The sequence below is a fragment of the Hordeum vulgare genome, chromosome 7H (genome assembly GCF_904849725.1).
Source record: "Hordeum vulgare subsp. vulgare chromosome 7H, MorexV3_pseudomolecules_assembly, whole genome shotgun sequence".
Classification (NCBI taxonomy): domain Eukaryota; kingdom Viridiplantae; phylum Streptophyta; class Magnoliopsida; order Poales; family Poaceae; genus Hordeum; species Hordeum vulgare.
This window is the reverse complement of record NC_058524.1, coordinates 118369059-118375058: the sequence shown is the minus strand read 5'-3', so window position 1 is coordinate 118375058 and position 6000 is coordinate 118369059.

Here is a 6000-nt window from a genome sequence, read left to right as displayed (position 1 = left end):
GGCCATGTCTACACATGCTAGGCTCGTCAAGCTTAACCCAAGTGTTCCGCGTGTGCAACTGTTTTGCACCCGTTGTATGTGAACGTTGAGTCTATCACACCCGATCATCACGTGGTGTCTCGAAACGACGAACTGTAGCAATGGTGCGCAGTCGGGGAGAACACAATTTCGTCTTGAAATTTTAGTGAGAGATCACCTCATAATGCTACCGTCGTTCTAAGCAAAATAAGGTGCATAAAAGGATTAACATCACATGCAATTCATAAGTGACATGATATGGCCATCATCACGTGCTCCTTGATCTCCATCACCAAAGCACCGGCACGATCTTCGTGTCACCGGCGCCACACCATGATCTCCATCAACGTGTCGCCATCGGGGTTGTCGTGCTACTCATGCTATTACTACTAAAGCTACATCCTAGCAAAATAGTAAACGCATCTGCAAGCACAAACGTTAGTTTAAATACAACCCTATGGCTCCTGCCGGTTGTCGTACCATCGACGTGCAAGTCGATATTATCTATTACAACATGATCATCTCATACATCCAATATATCACATCACATCGTTGGCCATATCACATCACAAGCATACCCTGCAAAAACAAGTTAGACGTCCTCTAATTTCGTTGTTGCATGTTTTACGTGGTGACCATGGGTATCTAGTAGGATCGCATCTTACTTACGCAAACACCACAATGGAGATATATGAATTGCTATTTAACCTTATACAAGGACCTCCTCGGTCAAATCCAATTCAACTAAAGTTGGAGAAACCGACACTTGCCAGTCATCTTTGAGCAACGGGGTTACTCGTAGCGATGAAACCAGTCTCTCGTAAGCGTACGAGTAATGTCGGTCCAAGCCGCTTCAATCCAACAATACCGCGGAATCAAGAAAAGACTAAGGAGGGCAGCAAAACACACATCACCGCCCACAAAAACTTTTGTGTTCTACTCGAGAAGACATCTACGCATGAACCTAGCTCATGATGCCACTGTTGGTGAACGTCGCAAGGGAAACAAAAAATTTCCTACGCGTACGAAGACCTATCATGGTGATGTCCATCTATGAGAGGGGATTTCCGGTCTACGTACCCTTGTAGATCACACAGCAGAAGCGTTAGTGAACGCGGTTGATGTAGTGGAACGTCCTCACGTCCCTCGATCCGCCCCGCGAACCGTCCCGCGATCCGTCCCACGATCTAGTGCCGAACGGACGGCACCTCCGCGTTCAGCACACGTACAGCTCGACGATGATCTCGGCCTTCTTGATCCAGCAAGAGATAAGGAGAGGTAGATGAGTTCTCCGGCAGCATGACGGCGCTCCGGAGGTTGGTGGTGATCTGATCTCGGCAGAGCTCCGCCCGAGCTCCGTAGAAACGCGATCTAGAGGAAAAACCATGGAGGTATGTGGTCGGGCTGCCGTGGCAAAGTTGTCTCAAATCAGCCCTAAAACCTCCGTATATATAGGTGGGAGAGGGGGGGCCTTGCCTTGAGGCTCAAGGAGCCCCAAGGGGGTCGGCCGAGCCAAGGGGGGAAGTCCTCCCCTTCCAAACCGAATCCAACTAGGTTTGGAAGGTGGAGTCCTTCTCTCCTTTCCCACCTCCTCTTTTTTTTCTTTCTCTTTGATTTCTTATCCTTTGGCGCATAGGGCCTTCTTGGGCTGTCCCACCAGCCCACTAAGGGCTGGTGCGCCACCCCCAAGGCCTATGGGCTTCCCCGTGGTGGGTTGCCCCCCCCCCCCCCGTGAACACCCAGAACCCATTCGTCATTCCCGGTAACTCCGAAAACCTTCCGGTAATCAAATGAGGTCATCCTATATATCAATCTTCGTTTCCGGACCATTCCGGAAACCCTCGTGACGTCCGTGATCTCATCCGGGACTCCGAACAACATTCGGTAACCAACCATATAACTCAAATACGCATAAAACAACGTCGAACCTTAAGTGTGCAGACCCTACAGGTTCGAGAACTATGCAGACATGACCCGAGTGACTCCTCGGTCAATATCCAATAGCGGGACCTGGATGTCCATATTGGATCCCACATATTCTACGAAGATCTTATCGTTTGAACCTCAGTGCCAAGGATTCATATAATCCCGTATGTCATTCCCTTTGTCCTTCGGTATGTTACTTGCCCGAGATTCGATCGTCAGTATCCGCATACCTATTTCAATCTCGTTTACCGGCAAGTCTCTTTACTCGTTCCGTAATACAAGATCCTGCAACTTACACTAAGTCACTTTGCTTGCAAGGCTTGTGTGTGATGTTGTATTACCGAGTGGGCCCTGAGATACCTCTCCGTCACACGGAGTGACAAATCCCAGCCTCAATCCATACTAACTCAACGAACACCTTCGGATATACCTGTAGAGCATCTTTATAGTCACCCAGTTACGTTGCGACGTTTGATACACACAAAGCATTCCTCCGGTGTCAGTGAGTTATATGATATCATGGTCATAGGAACAAATACTTGACACGCAGAAAACAGTAGCAACAAAATGACACGATCAACATGCTACGTCTATTAGTTTGGGTCTAGTCCATCACGTGATTCTCCTAATGACGTGATCCAATTATCAAACAACAACACCTTGTATATAATCAGAAGATCCTGACTATCTTTGATCAACTCGCTAGCCAACTAGAGGCTTGCTAGGGACAGTGTTTTGTCTATGTATCCACACATGTATATAAGTCTTCATTCAATACAATTATAGCATGGACAATAAACGATTATCTTGATACAGGAATTATAATAATAACTATATTTATTATTGCCTCTAGGGCATAATTCCAACAATATCATCATCACATATCACATCCAAGGAACCACAACAACAACAAACACCAGAAGGCATGAATGGAATGAATGCAAGAATGCAAAGGGAAGACAAAGTAACATCACATGAAATAACACATGCATATATCTCACATGGCAATGACATGATGGTCCCACATACATCAAGGTTCCAAATATGACAAATTACACTCCGGGGCATTACACATTTGTAAGTCTTCGATAATGAATCGGAATTCCCAAACAGTTGATAGGAAATTGGCCTTGTTCACAGCCGAAAAGTTCAGCATACAAGGCGGTGTTTTCTTGAGCCTCGCCGAAACAGAACAATTCACTTTTATGGAAATTAATCTTAAGACCCGAAAGTTGCTCGGATGCTGACAAAATCAACTTTAAGTTACGAGCTTTTTCGATGTCATGTTCCATGAAAAGAATTGTGTCAGCGACATATTGAAGAATCAATAAACCACCATCGACTAGATGTGGAATCACACCTTCAATTTGGCCCACGGATTTTGCGCGTTCCATCAAGATGGCCAACATATCAGCCACTATATTAAATAGCATTGGCGATAACGGGTCACCTTGTCTAAGACCTTTTTTCATTTGGAAGAATTTGCTAGTATCATCATTGACTTTGATGGCTACACTTACTCCCAAAACAAAGCTATCTATTAACGCTCTCCATTCAGAAGAAAAACCTTTCATTCTGAGTGTTTGCTGAAGAAAAGACCAATTCACTTTATCATAGGCTTTCTCAAAATCAATTTTAAGAATTACCCCGTTCAGCTTTTTCCTATGTAGTTCGTGAATTGTTTCATGTAAGATCGGCACCCCACCCAGGATATTACGACCTTGCATAGAAGTCATGTGAGACGGACGAACCACATGATCTGCCACACTGTTCAATCGAATCGTAGCGACTTTGGTAAATATTTTAAAACTAACATTAAGGAGGCATATAGGTCTATATTGTTGAATCCTTTTAGCCTCATTAACCTTAGGTAATATAATTATCTCACCAAAATTGAGACGAAACAACTCTAGTTATCCATCGTGAAGACATGCGTAACAATTGTAATAAATCAGACGTGGTGACATCCCAAAAATTCTGATAAAACTCAACCGGAAAGCCGTGAGGTCCAGGTATCTTATTATGTTTCATTTGGAAAACAGCCTTTCTCACCTCATCCTTTGAGTAGAGTTTAGTAAGTAAGCTATTTTTCTCATTTGAAACATGGGGTATATCCTCTGTTCGAGACTCATCCAGTGTGAAGTTGTCTTCCTTTGGGGCTCCGAAGAGGCATTTATAATAACTAGCAAAAGGGCCCGTGTGTTGCAACGGGAGAAAAAAAATCATAATATTCAATGATCATGATCACATTTTGCTGCATCACCGAGATACACTATCATCCTCAATTCCGTGAAATCAACAATATTTTTTAAACTCGTAAACATATTTGAAATCGTGAATATTTTTCAAATTCATGAACACTTTTACAATCTTTTGACATTTTTGAAAATCAAGAACATTTTTGTTATTTGCAAACAACTTTTTAATTGTGAATATTTTTTACAATTTTCCTCCATACCACCTCCAGCGTGTCCACCTTTGAAAAGGTTAAGCATGGCATCTTCTTTTGCGTGTCAATTTTCTCCCGATCTGTCTCTCTTCATAACTCCATAATTTTCTCCGTCTCCTGGTCTTTTTATTTCCCTGGTAATCTCCCCCATAATAATCCCATAAGCTTTCTTTCTATGGAGAGACGGATTAACTCCATACATATTTTCTGGGCTGCTTATATTGATATCAAGTGGTAAAAGTATATAAGTTGATGGTATTCTGTGGAAGGGTGCGATGTGGGACAATACAATACATATGTGCCTTTTTATTACATAACAAATAGTAAAAATGAGGGATGGAAAAAAGTATGGCAATCAGGGATTGTTTTGTAAGGGAATAGGCGCTCTAGCCACCACAACTCGCGTGTGCTCCTAAATAATGAATTTTATATATGCCCATGCTTGTACAACACAAAAGGTAAACTTGATTGTATGTGGTTAATTTATTAGCTCATATATGCCTTGCTTTAAAAATATAAGGACATAAATGATAATTTTATGTATGAAAAAATTGCCGGCACGGCCCATGTGGGAGGTGGCGGCCCAAGGCGGCGCGGTCAACGGCAGGGCGGCGGCGGGTCGATCTGGATCCGGTCCAGGGCGCGACGGGGCGGAGGCGCTCGGCGAGCAGGCGGCTGCGGCGTTCGGAGGGACTGGCAGGCGAGGCGTGCGGCTGCGGCGGCGCGAGGCGGCGGCGCAATGAGAGGCAGGGAGCGCGGGGAGGCGCAGGAGGCAGGGCGGCGCGGCTGCTCGCGGGGGCGGAGCTCCGGAGGAGGCAGGGCTCGGGGCGACGGCTTCGGCAACTCGCCGGCGGCGGGATCCGGCGTGGATCAAGGCCGGCGACCGGCGGGAGGAGCGGGCGGCGGCGCGATGAGCAGATCAGGGGCTTGGGAGGAGTCGGTGGCTGCCTGGCCCGCCCCGTGACTGGAAATTTTACACATGCAGGGGCTTTTTTGAAGAAACAAAATGTTTTTCCACTTAATGAAGCCGAGGGTTGATTACGAAAAAACAGGGGGGCGTTTTTGCAAAACTGCCACGACGGACGACCAGAAACTGTATTTGTTTTATTATTACTAGCAAAAGAGCTCGTGAGTTGCAACGGGAGCAAACCATACAACACGTTCTAACCTAATAACCATGACTTGAGACCTTTAAAACTTTGAAAAAATCTCATCGACCACGAACTACTCCCAACGTCTAGACATATAAAGACTTCCAAAAATCCAATCGAATCCTAGACATATATTTTTGAATCGGTGAACGCTTTTTCGAATCGACAAACATTGTTTTCAAATTTAGTTTTTTTCAAAAAAATGACGAATAGTTTGAAATGCATGAACAATTTTTTACTCACCAACATTTTTTGAATTGATTAGATTTTTTCAAAAAAAATTGAACAAAATTTAAAATTTTGTGTTTTTGAATTAATGTGAAATTTCATGGACATTTGTTTTCAGATTCCTTAATATGTTTTGAATAAACTCACGCTTTTTCAAAATCATGAACATGTTTTTTTCCTGGCCAGTTTCCAAATCACAAATAGTTATTATAATTGGTGAACAATTTT